Source organism: Ochotona princeps, chromosome 1, assembly GCF_030435755.1.
Source record: "Ochotona princeps isolate mOchPri1 chromosome 1, mOchPri1.hap1, whole genome shotgun sequence".
NCBI lineage: Eukaryota > Metazoa > Chordata > Mammalia > Lagomorpha > Ochotonidae > Ochotona > Ochotona princeps.
Window position 1 is genome coordinate 60956179 of NC_080832.1, and position 18113 is coordinate 60974291.

Consider the following 18113-nt stretch of genomic DNA (forward strand, 5'->3'; position numbering starts at 1 on the left):
GCATTGCACAGGACATTGTGCACAGCTTCATACAAGAATACTACAAAAATGTTCATGGAAATGCAATTAAAAGATTATTTTGATGCAAAAAAGTCTGAAAATCATATACAACAAGGGTCTTCAACAACTATATGGAAAATGAACTTTGTGAAAAAAGCTCCTCAATTTCTAATTTTCTAATTTTCTAATTTTCTAATTTTAATTCTAATTTCTGTGAATTTTTGAAGTTCCCTCATACAATTCTCACACCAACCCTCAGAGCTAGACACCAGTGTTGTCCCCTGTTTGCATATATGGAATCTGGGACTTGGAGAGATTAAGTCATCTGCCTAAGGTTACGCAGCTAATAAATGGAAGATGGGTTTCAGATCCCAAACGGATGCTCTTATTCACTATTCCAGTAATTTTCAAACCTTGCAGTGCCTGCACATCATTTGTGATAGTGTTAAGATGCAGATTCGAGTGGAATAGGTCTGTAGTGTGATAGCCTGCACTTCTAACAAACTCTACAGACCCCACTTTTTGCTGCGAGAAGTTATGGCCAATGGAAATGTAAAGGAAGTAAGAGACAGGAGAAATAACCCAAGATAAATTTATGCAGAAAGAGCAAAATAGTAGCAGAGGACAGACTTTCATGGTTTCTGGTTCATTAGGAACCTACTGATTGACAGAAATCCAGGAAGAGGACCAGATGAAGTCTGCATTAATTACTTGAGTTTCTGTCTGTCTTTCAGAATGAAAATTTTCAAAAGTTGAAACCCACTTTATTGACAATTGTAAGAATCAGGTTCACTAGAAGTTAGTAGCATGTACATGTGATAATAGACTATTATTTTTTTTACCAACCCACCTTGAGCAATAATGACTGTACTGCAAAAATCACTATCAACCCTTTATACTTTAAATCATCATCTAAAATCACAATTGATTGATTGATGTTGAGAAGGAAAATCATACTACAAACACCATAAGGAATGAAGGTACATAGTAGTAGGGGACAGGCAAATTATCAAGTCAATCTATGTTCACATCACTAAATTGCTGATTAGTTCCTCCAAGATTTTGAGTAATCTCTTTAACTGTTTGAACTTGCAGTTTCCCCCACTACAAATTCAGGAAAATAATACCGCCCATTCCAAATGGTTGTTACAAAGTACTTGGAACACTCATCTTAGCTCAATTCAGTTCAGAGCATATATAGAATACTACTGAGACAGTAGAACTATTCAGTACTGTTAGTATCAACATTCATTTGCATCTTTATTATCATGATAATTCAAAAATATTTTATTGAGGGGCTTGCATAGTGGTTTATCAGACTAATGCTCTGCCAGCAGTGCTGGCATGCCATATGGGCACTGGATTATGTCCCAAGTGCTCCACCTCTGATCCAGCTCCCTGCTAATGTGCTTGGGGAGGCAACAGAGAATGGTTCAAATCCTTAGGTCCCTGCATTATTGTGGGAGACGGAGAAGTATCTCCTGGCTCTCAGCTTCAGATGAGCCAAGCTCTGACCATTGCAGCCATTTGCAGAGTGAATCAGCAGATGGAAGATCTCCTGGCTCTCCTTGCTTCTCTCTTTGTAACTTAGACTTTCCAATTAAATAAATAAATCTTTAAAAATACATGTTATATTGAAAAACAAATATTGCCACAATGGCGGTTAAAAGATGCCACTTAGGATGCCTGCATCATGTATCAGAGTGCCTGGTCTGAGTTGGTTAACCCTTTGACTCCACCTTTCTGTTAACGTGCACTCCTGGGAATAGTAGAGGTGACTGACATATTCCATGCCGAAAATCCAGAATGAATTTTGGCTTTAGTTTGGTTCAGCTGTGGCTTGCATTTGGGAGAAAGAAAGCAGTAAACAGAAAATCTCAGTCTCTAACTCTCTCCCTCACCCTCTATCTCTGTCTCTCTCCCTTCTTCCTTCCTTCCCTCACTATCTCCCTCCCTTTCACATGAGTAAATAGTGAGAATTTTTTTAGAAGACAAAAAGAATCTCATGTGTCACAACATCTCCCTTAGAGTTTACTCTTTTCTATCTTGAACCTAAGCTACCTTATGAAAGCTCTTAATCCATACATGTGGCAGATGTGGCATTTTGTGAATTCCAAAGTTCAGTTCTCAGCAAGCCTTGAAGCTTCTACCTTTACCCTCTTGGAATCCTGTATAAGATGCCATTTTAAAAAGCCAGCATAACCTAGCAGAGTAGGAGAAGCAACATGGAGGGGATCCAAATGATGGCAGCCAACATCAACTGCCAAACACAAGATGAGACCATCTGGACCTTACGTCCAGTATTCACAGCCATATGGGTGACCCAGGTGTAACCCACAGAGGAACCATTCAATCTGCTGCTGTTGTTTTTTTAAAGTGGAGATTGCTTTTATAATTAAAGTAAATCATTTCCAAATGCTACAGGAAGCACACAGAGATGAGTCAGGGAAAATCTCACCTACTTCCCCTCCTCAGATCTTTTCCCACCCATTTCATGGGCTCCAGGCTCCCACAATGGCACAAAAACTGTGAAGTGCCTCTGCTAGTCTGCCTGGCTAAGGAGGGAGTAGGAAGGGAAATCCTACTAGGTAAATAGTGCATTGTTACGGAGTGGATTTGTTCTACAGTCATCATCATTCTAGTTTCTCTTCTATATCCTCTTGAACTGGTAACAGTGAGAACAATTTTGGTGTCAGTAAAAGCATCTTTCAGCTGTGCCTCCATTATTGCTCACACCTCTTCTTGCCTAGATAAATCACAGAAACAAAACAAGTCTCCGGATTTCACACAGGTACTCATTAAAACTAAACCAAATATACACCAGGACACACACGCAACAGCTGCTGTGTGGAGGCAGACTCATTCAATATGAGAACAAGGAATGTAAAGGAATTTCTGGAAAGAGGACCTTTTTTTAAGGTTTAATTATTTTCACTGGAAAAGCAGACCCACAGAGAAAAGAATCTCCCTCCATTCTCTAGTCCACTCCCCAAATGGCCTAAAATATTCTTACAAGACACAGAAACAAAGTTTTGTTCTGCACCACCCTGTGACCCATTCATTTCCATAACATCTTTCATGACCGCAGCCATGTCGTCTTAGCACTTTTGCTCTGGGTCCACCATCTTCACAAGTTAGGTCCGGTGGTGGGAAGAGACCCCAGGGCCACCTGACAGCCTTACAGAGCAGCTGTTGCTCAGAGGGAACCCATGTGCTGGAGGTACCAACTGATAAAGTGATAGGTTGTGGCTGTGCAGAGCAGAGGGCAAGTGCTGTGACCTCAGAACCTAACGCAAGGCAGCTGCCTAAACTGTGTGAAGTGGTTCAGCATTGAGGCAATTTGTTCTGTAGTATTAAGTCACTAAAACAGCATCCATAAAAGTCAAAATTAAAGAATTCAGGTGGGCCTGGCAGCTAAAGTCCTCGCCTTGAACACGCTGGAATCCAATATGGGCGCCGGTTCTAATCCCGGCAGCCCCACTTCCCATCCAGCTCCCTGCTTGTGGCCTGGGGAAGCAGTCAAGGACAGCCCAAAGCCTTGGGACCCTGCACCTGTGTGGGAGACCCGGAAGTGGTTCCTGGCTCCTGGCTTTGGATCGGCGCAGCACTGGCCATTGCGGCCACTTGGGCAGTGAATCATCGGACAGATCTTCCTCTCTGTCTCTTTTCCTCTCTGTATATCTGACTTTGTAATAAGAATAAATAAATCTAAAAAAAGAAGAATTCAGGAAAGATTGTAAACCTCCAAATTTTTGCTGTGAACCTTCAGGCCTCTCTTCATTCCTCACTCTAAAGTTTTTGTTGTAAGTTAATAATATAAGGCTGTCAACAAAGAGAACATACATGTGGAATATGTGTAAGTTTCAGAAGTAGATGGAGGAAAACATGTTCATATTACTACAGAGTTCACAGTGCACTTGGCACTAAAAACACTAACTCACTAAAATGCAGCCCCATAATTATTAAACTTTGTAAGGGATGCCTACTTTAGAAGACAGCAGAGACACACCTGGTTGTCACAGGCAGGGTTTCAAAGAGCTCAGATAGCAACAGGGATACAAGTTGTTATGCAATGATTGTGTTCTTAGAGAAGTGGCTACTGCATCAAATTCAAAATATTTTAAGCATTTTCTCCAAGAAGGTTTTTTATTTTCTTTCTCATTTCTTCAGCAACACGGTGGTCAGTTAGTAGCATGTTATTTAACTTTTTGTTCTATGGCTTTTCATTTAAGGGAATGTATAGTAACTATGTTTTAGAGACTATCATATGTGAAGATGTGAAGATACAATACAGTATGCATCTCTACTTCCAAATCAAATATGGACTCCCAAAATGAAATTGTTAAATGTATCTTTACAGTAGAATGCTGGACTTTGTCTACGGCCATACCACCCTGAATACGCCCGATCTAGTCTGATTTCGGAAGCTAAGCAGGGTCTGGCTTGGTTAGTACTTGAATGGGAGAATGCTGGACTTTCTGCCATTGTCTGTATCTGCAATGTCAAGACACACTTAAATAGCAGAATGATAGACTTATAACTGCTTATGAAGGACTATACTATTGTGACATACATAGAGGAAATCAGTGGGGGGGAGGGAATTTGGGGAGGGAGTAAGGAAAATTCCAGAGCCTATGGAATTGTATCATAAAATAAAAAAGATAAGAAGGGGAAAAAATAAAATATTTTAAGCAAAAGGAAGCCGTTTTTCTAACTCTTTTTAAGACTCTGTATTAATACTGTGCCTACAGAGATGGGGAAAACAGATGGACTTGAAAATTCAGGCTCACACTGAATATGATTAACTTGCAAAGTGAGGGAGACCAGTCAGGCCTGGGAACACATCTGCTTGGGAGACAGGCAAAGGGCTAACTTATTTTTAACACCACAGTTGTCTCAGCAGTAAAGAAAATTCACACCCAATTAAAGTCTCCCAAAAGGTGAGAGAGCAAATGGAGAGAGAAAGGGTGGCTGTTAGAGAGCTATTGCCATTTTGACCTGGTTGCCAGCCGGAATGTGTGCGTTTGATTCACAGAATTTGGACTTCCAGAGTCATTGCAAATGAGGTCTCAATCTTGCAGCTGTTGCTTGTGGTCTGATCCTGAAAGTCACACCTTTGAAGAGACAAGCAGTGTTTGACAAAGCACTTCTACAGGAACAGAATGTTGCCTTCTGCATGGAAGGGGCCTTATTTGTATCTTGTAGGAATCAGGAAAATTGGAACAGATGAATAGCAACATGGTCCTTAGCCATGGAAACCAGGACACTTTGGAGGGAATGGCGTTGTGATGCACCAGGCAAAGCCACGCTTACAGTGCTGGCAATCCATTTTGATGTGCCTGTTGTGGTCCTGGCTCTCTGCTTCTGCTCCAGGTTCCTGATAATTTGCCAGAGAAGCAGCAAATACAGCACAAGCGCTGGGCCTCTGCCAGTCACATGGGAGATCAGGATGGAGTTCCTGGCTCAAAATTTTGTCCTGGCCCAAACCCATGGCCCAAAATCCCATTTGTGGAGTGAACTAACAATAAAAGAGGCACATTCTCTCTCTCTTTATCTCTCTCTCTCTCTCTTTCTCTCTCTCTCTCTCTCTCTCTCTCACACACACACACACACAGTCATTCCAATAAAATAAATACACATTAAAAAAAAGAAAAAAAAAAAAAACACCTTGTACCTGGATGACAGTCCTGTCCCAAGCCATTGGGATTGAGGCTTAAATATAGCCAGTTGTACAAAATCTTTCACAATTGGAAACTGGTAACAATTCCCTTCTATTTGACCTAAAATTCTGTCAAGTTCTATGCATTATGGGGTATGCATACACAAATCAAAGGTGCTTTTTCTGACATTCCCCGGCAAAGGACAAAGAATCTACTTTGCCCCTCTACCCAACAAATCTATTCACTAGACACAATCTCAGTGCTCTTTCCTTCCATTCCTGTCTCTCCCCAACCGAGTCAAATGAACTTATTCATCTTCTTGCTAGTATTCTCATAATATTTTGTGGCTCCCCCATTTTATTATAATCAGTAGTATCATTTACTTATTCATCTCCCTATGATATTGCAGTCTCCTCAAACCCAGAGTGTATCTGCGTCATCCTGGCATCTGTAGTGTCTAAATATCCATCACATTACAATTTTCAAAAAACACTGAGTGGATGAAATGAGCAAGTGAATAAACTATTATGAATGAAAGAGAAACAAAAATAATACGCCAAACAATATTGGAGCATGTCTCTGTGTATGAGAATGTGAGCTGATTGATTGATAGATAGATAAGATGGATGATAAACAGATGCATAGATATTTGTAGTTACATATGAGTTTAAGAGATCTACCAGGGTGCTTGGAAAAAGTTTATGGTACATCAATTAAAAGGCAAATCTATTTCGGGACAAAACACTTGGAAAGCAATATAAGGAATCTCCAAAAAGTTCATGAACATGTATCTTTTAATATTTTTTTTACAATCTTGACATAATTAAGGTAAAAAGGTTCAAGCACTAAAGGAAGTAGGGCAAGACAATTAGTTCCATAGTGTTTCCTTAATATATCTGATGTAAAAGGGAATTTTAAGGGAGAAGCCCCACGTAGTCTCCCACCCACCCACCCCAGGTCCCTGATGTGGGGCATGCTCTGAGGGTCTTGCTTAAGTGGTTTTGATAGCTCACCAGTTATGAATTGCTGCCACTCTCACCACTCCCAGCACGATGAGGCCGCTACAGAATGCTCTGATTGACATAGTCCATCATAGAGTCTCCATTTGCCCAGTATTTTCATTGCCAACATATAGATGAGGTGGTTGATTGACTTGTTCTGTCCTCTGTCTTTTCTTGGTTAGGGTTCTGAGTCCGGAAGCTCAATTGGGGGGATCCCCAAAGAAATTTTGTCTGAGGTGTTCCCATCCAGATTCTTGTATGTACTAGCAAGTACAGAGCCCGGCACAGACCATTGCCCAAATCAGCTGGTGGTTGCAATTGCTGGGCTGATTCTGTTTTCAGCCCTTTCACTGGAACCAATGGGTGTTTGCAGTCCAGCCTGGTTCTGCCCAGCACATACTCGACGCTTACATAAACCAGTGGGAGCTGCAGCCTAGTTGGAGCGACCCACAATAACCCCAACCAAGCCCACCCCCTACCCTGGTTTGCCAGTATGTGTGGCAGACTAGTCCAGTCTGTCCCATATCCCCTTCTGCTCTCATACATGTCAATAGGTATTAAAACCTTGTTCCATCTAGCCAGCTCAACTATCTAGCCTTCACAGATGTTGTTGAGTGTCTCTGTCTAGCCCCTGTCCTAGTTTTTGTGCCCTTCTGTGGGGGGTGGTAACCTAAGAGGGAGGAGCCCACTATTTCCCTCCCAGGCCACTCCCACTCCCACTCCCAGATTATGTGCTCTCCAGGTGGTTCTGTGGTTTAACTTGACAGAACTAGCCCCCTGTGCCAACTTCTGCCAGCTGATGCTGTGGCTAAGCCCCAACAACCCTCACCCACTCTAACTGTAGATTGCACCAGTAGGAATAATCAGCTCAGCCTGGCTTTTCCCTGATCTGGGCCACAGGAGACCCACAGGTGTTGTAGCCCTGTTTAGTCTGGTCTACTCCCATCCCAGCTCATGCTCTCCAGTGGCAGTAGCTGTCCAGCAAGGGAACCACCCTTATTCCCCTGCCGGCTCTGCTCCCTCCCTTCCTGATTTTCATGTGTGCTGGTTGGGTGCTGCAGTCACATCTAGCACAGGCAACCTCACCTTGGCATTCTGTGTTGTACACTGTTTTTGTTGCAACCAAACCTGGCTCAACCCACACTGTGTTCCAGCGTTCGGATTCGCCAGTGGATGACGTGAACTGATTCAGCCTGTCTGCCCCCTACCCATACCAAATGTATGCCAGTGGGACACTTTCCATGACCTCTTTTGGGCTGTTTCCCTCCATGCTTCTTGCGCTTACCTGCCGGGTCTGTGTCCTGCCAGAGGAGTTGCCCAGGCTCCTCCATCAGAACCCCTGAGTGCCAGATTTCACGCATACCAGTGGATCCATGAGCCAGCCCTACTCAGTTCACCTGCTGTCCTAGCAGGAACAGTGGCTTTTCCTAACTGGCCTCCACCCATTCTGGTTCTTGCTGTTGGATGTTTCAGCCCAGCCACGACTCGTCCATACCCACATACAGCTCATATGTGGCTCAGTTTGGGTTAAGACCTAGCCTAGTCCGTCCCACATCTACTCTGGTCCTCCAGAACACCAGAAGGTGTTGCAGTCTGGCCCAGCCTGGTGTGTCTTCTCCCAGTCCACTTGTGCCAAGGGAGACTACAACTGTATCCTGACCAGAACGCAGCCCCATTCCAGCTCGTGCATCCCTTGGTGGGAACCTCCACCCAGCTAGGGTGTCCCCTTAGCTCCCCAACCGGGCCTCTTCCCAGCCAGTATTCAGCATGCCAGTGGTTGCTCTGACTCAGCTTGGCGCAGCCCCTCACCTGTCCCGATCCCTGCCTTAGACACTGTGGCTCAGCATCTGTGACTCACGCAGACCAGTTGGTGCAAGAACCTAGCTGGGCATGTCCTGTGCTCCATCCTGGTTTTCAATCTCACTTGTAGGCTAAGGTTTGCTTAGTCTTGCCCGGTGTGCCCATTTCATCGCCTTTTCATACATTGATGAGCCATTGGTGCTACTTTTTTTTTTTTTAAAGATTTATTCATCTTATTACAGACAGATATACAGAGAGGAGGAGAGACAGAGAGGAAGATCTTCTGTCCGATGATTCACTCCCCAAGTGAGCCGCAACGGGCCGGTGCGCACCGATCCGAAGCCGGGAGCCTGGAACCTCCTCCGGGTCTCCCACGCAGGTGCAGGGTCCCAATTCATTGGGCCGTCCTCAGCTGCTTTCCCAGGCCACAAGCAGGGAGCTGGATGGGAAGTGGGGCTGCCGGGATTAGAACCAGCGCCCATATGGGATCCCGGGGCTTTCAAGGCGAGGACTTTAGCCACTAGGCCACGCCACCGGGCCCCATTGGTGCTACTTTGCCCAGCCTGTCCGACCCCCAGGTCTGGACCACCTGTTCACCAGTGGGAGCTATGACTCGCCAGGGGAGCTTCCCAAGTTTCTCCCCCTGATCCCCTCCCAGACCCAGTTCTCATACATGCCACTGGGTTTTGGGCCAGTGCCCGGCACAGTCCAGCCCTCCCCTTGGTCTTACATATGCTAGTGAACATTGCAGTCCGGCCGACGCACACTCGAGCACTGCTGCCCCGACCAGTCCAGACTGCCATCAGTTCTCCAATCTGTTATCGATGGCAGGCTCCCCGGTCACACCTAGCTTAGTCCACCACTCCATCTCTTTAAGTAACCTGTGGGGCTAGAATTTCCATAGGATTTGGCCCACACAGTCCCCATAGAATCTTCCCCCATATATGGTTCTATAACGTGTTTGTTAATGTCATGGCCCTGCTTAAAGTCTCCGCTGGGTCAGTTCTGTTTCCAGCCCTGTCATCCACTTGGATTAATGGGTATTGTGGTCCAGCTCAATCCTACCCACTTCATACTTGGTCCTCACGCAAACTAGTGGGAGCTGCAACCTAGTTGGGGTGGCTCCCCATAACCCCCACCAGGCCTGCTCCCTTCCCTAGTTCCCATGCTTGCCAGTATATACCGCAGACTTGTTCATTCTGTCCCACCTCCCATTAAGCTCTGGTACTTGTCAATGGGCATTGAAGCCTAGTTCGACTCAACCAGCCTACTATCCAGCCCACACACATACTGACAGGTGCCTTTCTGTTTAGCAACCCCTGCCCCTGTCCTGTTTTTCATGCTCTCCAGTCAGAGTGGTTACCCACGAGGGAGGTGCCCATTATCTCCCTACTAGGTCACTCCAACTTCTGGATTGCGCACTCTCCAGATTGTTCTGGCATTTAACTTGACAGAATTTGCCCCCAGGGCCAGCCTCTGCCATCTGATGATGTGGCAAAGCCCTACCAACCCTTGCCCACTCTAATTTTGCTTGCACCATTCGGAACAGTCAGCCCAATCAGGCCTTTCCCCGATCTAGCTCACATGAGGCCCATGGGTGTTCCCCTCACCTGCCTCAGCCTTTGCCTTCAGTGCTGTGGTATTGTATCCCTGCCTCCTGTAGACCAGTTATGAACATGCATCTTATATAAAAAAGCTATGCATGAATTTCAAAATAAGCCTAGATTCCATTTTTTCATGAATTTTTCTTTTTCTTATTTGTAATTTTTGATTAATATATAACAGTTGTACATATTATGCGGTAAAGCTCAATAGTCAACATGCAATTGCTGCATAAACTGAAAAATGGTTTTTTCACAAATATAGCTTTCTCTGATATGTGTTGGTTAAGATAGGGTATAAAAATACATGTAGGAATGAAATGGTCATTTTGTAAAATAATAGTTGTGTTTAGCCTTTGTTTATACTCTTATGTAAGTGGGAGTACTACTTATTACTTATTCAAAATGATGATCTGGGGCAAATTAAGTTTACAAATATGAAATGGATTAAAATTATGTATTAGCAAAAACTTATAAAGAGAGGGGAGGGAGGGAGACAGGGGAGAGCTGAGGAGTAAGGGGAGTGGGATTGTCTGCTTGAAACCATTCCTATAGAATGCATACAAATGCTCTTTTAAGTTAATAAACATGCATTTAAAAATAATATTTAAAATAAGTTAGAAGCTGAGAATAATGAATGGCCAAAAAATATAAGTTTTGGCATAAATAGGTTTCTCATATAAACTATGAAAATACTTATAATCACTCAGCTGTGTTACAAATCTCTTCAAACCTCATCTTTACTTTTTTATTGTGATTATACTAATAAAAATATGGTTTACAACTTGTTTATTAAAACCCTCACAGATATTTTTAACTTTATTTTTAACTTTGAGACTTGGCTAAGGTTTTCCAAAGGGCAATTGATTCTCATTCCCTATGATTTGATGTGGAAAAGCAAAATAAATTAAAAAATTGGAAGTGATTTCCAATGCCCTGCTGTGAATCTACGAGAAAGATGTTGAATAAATTATATAAGAGCTGAACTTAATGTGTGCACCCTATGAACCAATCTCTAAACTTCAAAATGCCTAAGATATTTTAAGACATTTGAAAGTGCAAAGAATAACCTTTTCAAAATGATCTAATTAGATTAGATATCTAGTGGAAAATATTCAGTTCTGTCCTGTATTTTAATGGAAAAAACTCCACAAATATTACCAAGCTAAATAGCTGCGTTTTCTGAGGACAGCTGGTTCTATTAGGTGTCTTTTCTGCTCAGATAGGTTTTATCTTCCATACAATTATTATAAGTGGGTGGACATTGAAAAACAATTTAAATATAATGCTGGTAATCAAATATGGTGTATTTTGCTGTTGTTTTAGTTTTGTGTCTGAATTTATAAAAAGGCATAAGATGACTCCCTAGAGAATTTGAAAAATTATCAACTTTCTTTAAAAGAAAATAAAAATCAGTCCTAACTCAACATTTAATGAATCATTATGAATATTTATCATAATATGATCTCATTACAAAAGTAATTAAATTAGAAAATATATAAATGTAAAACCAAAATAAAATAAAAAACTAACCATGTCTTCTATACTAATATTTCTAAACATGTGTGATTTAAACACAATTCACCTCACAGCACATATTTTAAATTGAATTTATGTTACTCATCTCCTTTGTGAGGTAATAACTAACACTTCAGTGGACATTCTGTATTGTTGAGATTTTACTATTCTTTGGGACAGATTTGTTGGACATGAATAAATAGACCAAGAGACCATTTTTGAAAATTCTGAATACATGGTGCCAATACACTGGTCAGAAAAGTTGCTACTATGAAACCACCTACCTGCAGTAAGTCACAGCATCTGTTTTAAATTTCCTATCTAATACTCAAGATTTTAACTTTTCATTTCTGCTAATCTAGCAAACTGATATTGATCCTTGAACACTTGATGGATTTCTTTGATTTCTGAGGGGCATATGCTTGGGTATACACACTTACATACACTTTCGCTTCCTCTTCTATGACTTTGGCTCTGTGATTGTCTTAAAGACAATTCATGCCAAAATTTCCCCCTCCTATCCCTATTTCATGAAGATCTGAGGTCTCCACTTATCTTACTGAAACAATGAGGCCCAGGGAATCAGACACACCTGCAGGAAATCAGCTGAAACAACTTCTCAGTTTTCTTAAATGGATAGGCTGAGTTATAATCAAAACAGCATGCCACTGATCTGTGCAGATTCAAGCTTTCAGCATGACACTATAAGACATTTTGAATATGAAGGATTGAATGCAGGTACAGCTTGACTATGCTATCTACCATCATTAAGTCTATAAACAAAAACCCCTCTCTAAACACTCTAAACGTTCTTTTAAATAATTGTTTAATTGAATTTGGCATTGAGATCTTTTAAATCTTATTAAATGCTTACCTCTTTATGATTGGTATCATCAGTATTTTTAAGCCATGGCACTAATTTAGTGACTCTCAACCTGATTTTTTTTTCTTTTTTCCCCTTTAACTTAAAAAACAAGGCCAATTTGTGCATATATGCAGTGTTATTACTCTAGGCTAAATTTGTACTGATTTCAAAGACATGTTTTAGGGGAAAAGAGATTAGATAGATAAATTCTAATTTACTTGAGAAAGGAGTGGATTCTCCATTTTCAAAACCCAGACATGATAGTATTTTTTCTAAAAATTCTGTTCTATAATTTGCTATCAAAGAATTTCTTAAAATGATTTCATTAATCTTTATGGTTCTCCTGTGTGAGAGAACTGGACTTACATGAAATGATGCTGTCAACTTTACCCCCAGGGAATGGTTCTATACAGAAAGTAGCTGCCAGTTTCTATTAGCCAAACTAAATTTTTTCAGGACTATATTAAGATTTCAGAGTTAAAACTATTCAAAAAACACAAAACACCATCTATGTAATTGACTAATTTTGTTCATAAAATCAGGGTGTGTGCCTATATTCCTGACAGCCATGGTTTTCGTGCTACTTAGGCTCAGCCATAAGGTGGCAAATGTTTGTCTAAATCACAACTGAGAAGCCAGGCTCCCTGATTTCCATGGCTTACTAACATAAGCGAATCTCTGAGTCAGGGAAAACAGCTTCCAATCCTACTATGTATCTGTCCAACCATAGCAACTCACTGCTGCCAGGTCCTGGTTAGTATTTCCTCTGCTTACATCACATTGTCTCACCAATATGTCTCAAGGTGACTGTTCTGCATTTGATTGTGGATCTTCATAGCAAGTTAAAAATTTATGGACTCACAAATATCCTAAGATCCATTTTTGCATCTCAAATAAAAGGCAGCTAGAATTTTTCCAACGAATCTGCAGAAACCAACAATTTTTTTAAAAAAGTATTTATCTGAAAAAACAGTTGCAGAGTTACAGAGAGAACTAGAGAGACGGGGGGGGGGGGGGGGGAGAGAGAAAGACAGACAGAGAGACAGAGAGATCTTCCATCTGCCAGTTTGCTTCCCAAGTGGCCACAATGGCCAGTGCTAAATGGGTCTAGGGTCACAAGCCAGGAACCTCTTCTTGGTCTCCCATATGCTTGCAGGGGCCAAGGACCTGACCATTTTCTGCTGCCTTCCCAGGTGCATTAGCAAAAAGGGTGATTGGAATTGTAACAATAAGCGATCAAACCAGTGACCACAAGGGACTACTTGCTATGCCACAGGTGGTGGGCAGTTGGCAGCGGCTCTACTTGCAATGCCACAGTGCCAGCCCCAGTAACAATTCTTAAGGGACTTAAGATGGAAAAGAAGTATTATGAATGTTGATGGTATGGTAGCATGCTTGGGGGACAAGATTAAACAAACATAGATTTTTAAGTTATGATGAATCCTTTTTAAAAGTACCATGAACAACTTGTGAAGCCACAACCAAACAATCTGACTAACCAAAGGAAAGAACCTCCTAAATAGAGGTGGTGAACATGTGATAATTCCCATGTTCTATGAAGGTGGACAGGGAGTCCTCTTCTTCCACCACCAAAGTGGTGCAGAACAGATCCAGATATCCACAAACAGGCACTGAAATCACCCAGCAGAACTTTGGACCTGGGTAGAACTCAGTTGAAAGAAATAGGCTGTAAGTAACAATAAATACTTACAAAAGATACAATTGGATTTCATAGAACTGATAACAAGTACTAGATAAATGAAAAATACAAAGGAAATATGGCAGTCTGCATATTGATTTCTAGTCAATTCTTTTGTATGTATCATCAGAAAACATTAAGCTCTGGGCTTATCTTCTTATGACAATAACAACAAACTGCTTGCAAACTGATGTTCATTAATCCACCAGTTATACTTTTGGTGCGTGGTACCATGGTGCACTAGTCCAGGCCTCCACCTGCAGCACCAGCATCCCATATGGGCACCAGTTCATGTCCCAGCTACTCCACTTCTGATCCAGCTCCCTGCTTAAAACCTGGGAAAGCAGTTGGAGGATGGTCCAAGTCCTTGAGACCATAAACCCATATGAGGACCCAAAAGAGGCTACTGGCTCCTGGCTTTGGTACAGCCCAGCTCTGGGCATTGTGGCCATTTATAGGGAGTGAACCATCAGATGAGCGTCTCTCTATCTCTCCTTCTTTCTATAAATTTGCCTTTCAAAAAAAAAATTAAATACCTTTCAAGAAATGAACTAGTAGAATAGTTCTGTACTGAAGTGACCAATTTTGCTTAAATCATTCAGTCTGTCAAACACCTGACCAACACAGTGAAATAGAAAATAGACGAGTAATTATTTGGCTCAACTGATTATTGAATCCCCTTTAAAGGTTTGATTACTTCTTTCTATGTATAGCCACCTTCCAACCACCTCCAAAAAAAGTAAGATTTCAACTTACTGTCATTTGCTTCTGCTGTCAATGTGTTAGGCATAGTTTCTATTATAATGTGACCATGAAAATATGGTGTCTACTCAAGTTTTCAATATCAACATGTGGGATAAATAGAGAAAGGAATAATTTGGAAAAAGGGGAATTTCATAAAAATGAATACTAAAAGCAAAAACAGACAAACAATTGAAGATAATCTCAAAATCCCAAATCCACTTCCAGTTCTAGTTTCCTGCTAATGTGCACCGTGAGAGGCAGCAGGTGATGAGTCAAACATGTTGGTCCCTGTCACTCATATGAGAGACCTTGCATTGCCAGTTCCTTGCTTCAGCCTCCCTTCACCAATCCTGGCTGTGGTGGCCACCTGGGGAGTGAGCCAGGAGGTGGAAGCTCGCTCTCTCTCTCTCTCTCTCTCTCTCTCTCTTTCTCTCTCTCTCTTCTTTTCCTTCCCTCCCTTTGCCGCTTCCTTCCCTCCTTGCAAAACATGAAGTCTTCTTCACAAGTGAAGGAACAAACAGGACTGATTATAGTCAGCTATGTGATTGGTGGCTTCTGGTGTTGGGGTTCCTTCTCTCCTGAACACTTGAAGTGAATGAATAAAAGTTAAGCTTTGAATTATGTAAAGAACAGACTCCAGAAAAATATATTAGCCATTATACATGTAAGAGGGCTTGCACAGAGCTTGCATATTACAACTAAGGAAAATACAACTGTTCCACACTATTGAAATAGAATAAATTGATTGTATAAATTATCCAAAATCAAATTCTTGGTACACAGTACAATACTGCTGATTCAACAGTTTTGTATAGAAATATAATATGTCCCAGTCATGGCTGACTTTAGTCTCTTCAGTATGTTTCATTTGCAACAAATGCTGACTCATCATTCTCTGCTTCATCTTCAGAGCAAACTTCCAATACATGTTTCTGTGCACATCTGACCTAAAAATCTCCACCAACTCAACTACGACATCTCAGGTTCTCTTAGGTCCCACTATTGTCTTTGGCAGCAACAGCTGTAGAAGCACAACTGGAAATTTCAGGAGCATTAGCACATAGTTTGATGTTCAACAATACAACTTCAATAGCAGCAGCAAGAGTGGCAGTCGGGGTGGAAGATATCTCAGGGTAATATGCTGTTTTCTGATTTGCCCCTGCATCCTTTCAATGTTTCCAGCCAATTTCCTACATTAGTTTGTTTCAAGTTGAACTATCCAAAGTAGCTTCTAATTGTCCTATTGGACCCTGACAAAAATGTAGTCAGCACTTATCATCCCTGTTAATTTTCCCATATTCATTACATTTTAATTTATGCATTGAAAATGCAGTTCAAATTTATTGGATTCGTATGATATTTATGATAGTGAGGATAACCACATATCCTTTCCAGTTCACTTACTATATCATTTCCTTAATCCTTTCTTTAAGGAAGGCTTGGCACCTGAATATAACACAGTTCATATTTTCCATTATAACTAAAACAGTTTCAAAATTCATGAAAAATGCCTGCTGTGGACAAACTATGCATGGATTTTAATTTTTGTAGTAAATTTACATTTTAATTTTTCTATGAACTTTCTGAAGTATCTTTTTTATAATATTATCACTAGAAGAGTCCAATGGAGGCAAGTAAATAATTCTCCTTTTTTTAAAATTCATTTATTTATTTGAAAGTTAGAGTACAGAGAGAGAAAGAGACAGATTGAGAGGAGAGAAAGAGATCTCCTATGTGCTGGTTGACTGCCCAAACAAATGCAATAGCCAAAGCTAGGCAAGGCCAAAGCCAGGAGGCTGGAGCTGCTTCCCATCTCCCACAGGCCTACCAGGGTCCAAGCACTTGGACCATTCTCCACTGCCTTCCAAGGCACATTAGCAGGAAGCTTGATTAGAAGTGCAGCCATTGGATCTGGAACTGGAGCTCCTATAGAATGCCAGTCTCACAGGCAGCGATTTTACCTGCTAATCCACAATGCCCACCTCAACAAATTCTTCTTATTGCCAACCTTTCTCCCAGAGAAGAACATAGCCTGGTTCACTTCAAAGGAATCACTTAAAACATAGTTAAGACCTTAAATGCTTGTTCCATGTGACATAGTGTGATAGTTCTGACAGCAAAAAAAAAAAAGAGATTGCTCATGCTGAGTGCTTAGTGCTAAGTACCTCCTGCTCACGATGATTCGGATGTATTGTTTCCAACAGAACAAGACTTTTGCTTTTCAAATACTACTAAAAATTATCACCCTGGTGACATAATTTATCTCTCAAAAATCAGTATAATAAATGATCACTTTTACAAGTAAAGAAATTTTCCTCAAATAAATTATTTCTTCCTTCTGTAACAAATAGCTTTTTTTTTAATAGTTCATATTGCCCATTTATACCCCAGGGGATTCAACTGATTGGTCTGAAAATTGACCAGAGTCTGTTTTGATCTTCTTATGATAGAATAACCACTTAACAAAGTGAGATTTTTATTTTTACCAGTTCAATATCTTCCAAAGAACCTACGAAGGGACCAGCTGGCAGAAGGAAGCAAGAGTGTTTGAAGATTAATTCTGCTGAATCAATTTAGAACACTAACTTGAAAGTGTGGTAAAAACAGAACGTGTAAGAGAACATTAAATGAAATATGGTATTATATTATCTCTGAGACATATGTAGGCCACGAAAATATTGAAACCAAGTTTAAATATGTTTGGAGTTTAGCATAAAACCTTTGATTTGATAAATACAGTATCAGAAATTGAGTTTTTTTTTTGCCCATCTTTGTTTAAATAACTAACAACTAACAGCACTGCTGCCTGACGAATTAGAGAGTATGCTATGAGTCTTCATGAGCCCAATTACTGATTGTAGGTTACACAATAGAGGTCTAGTGCTTTGGAAGCTCTGGATTGTCCCATTCAGTTTCACAGAGCTCTGCCCTCAAGCCCCAGAAAACTGCCCTGTAAATATTGTATGCTGGTCCCAAGAAAATAGAATGAAGCAAAGGTTTCCATCTTAATATTTTCCTACACCTATACATCCTCAAAACATTAAAAGATTCTCCAAAATTCCATATTGATGAGTAAGTCAGGACAACAATTTCAAGGTCAACTCAGTTAAATGCTGCTGCAGGCATAAGCATGAAGAAGACCCTGGGAACATGAGTTTTCAGTGCAGGACGCTGAATTGCTGCTAACACACTCACTCATTTAGTTCTTTGTAAGACTTTAGAATC

The 18113-nt window shown here is 41.1% G+C and overlaps 1 pseudogene; it reads left to right on the forward strand.

Moving 5' to 3' along the window:
* The first annotated feature begins 2225 nt into the window (after window positions 1-2225).
* Window positions 2226-18113, forward strand: part of LOC131481261 (uncharacterized) — a 47183-nt pseudogene continuing 31295 nt past the window's right edge.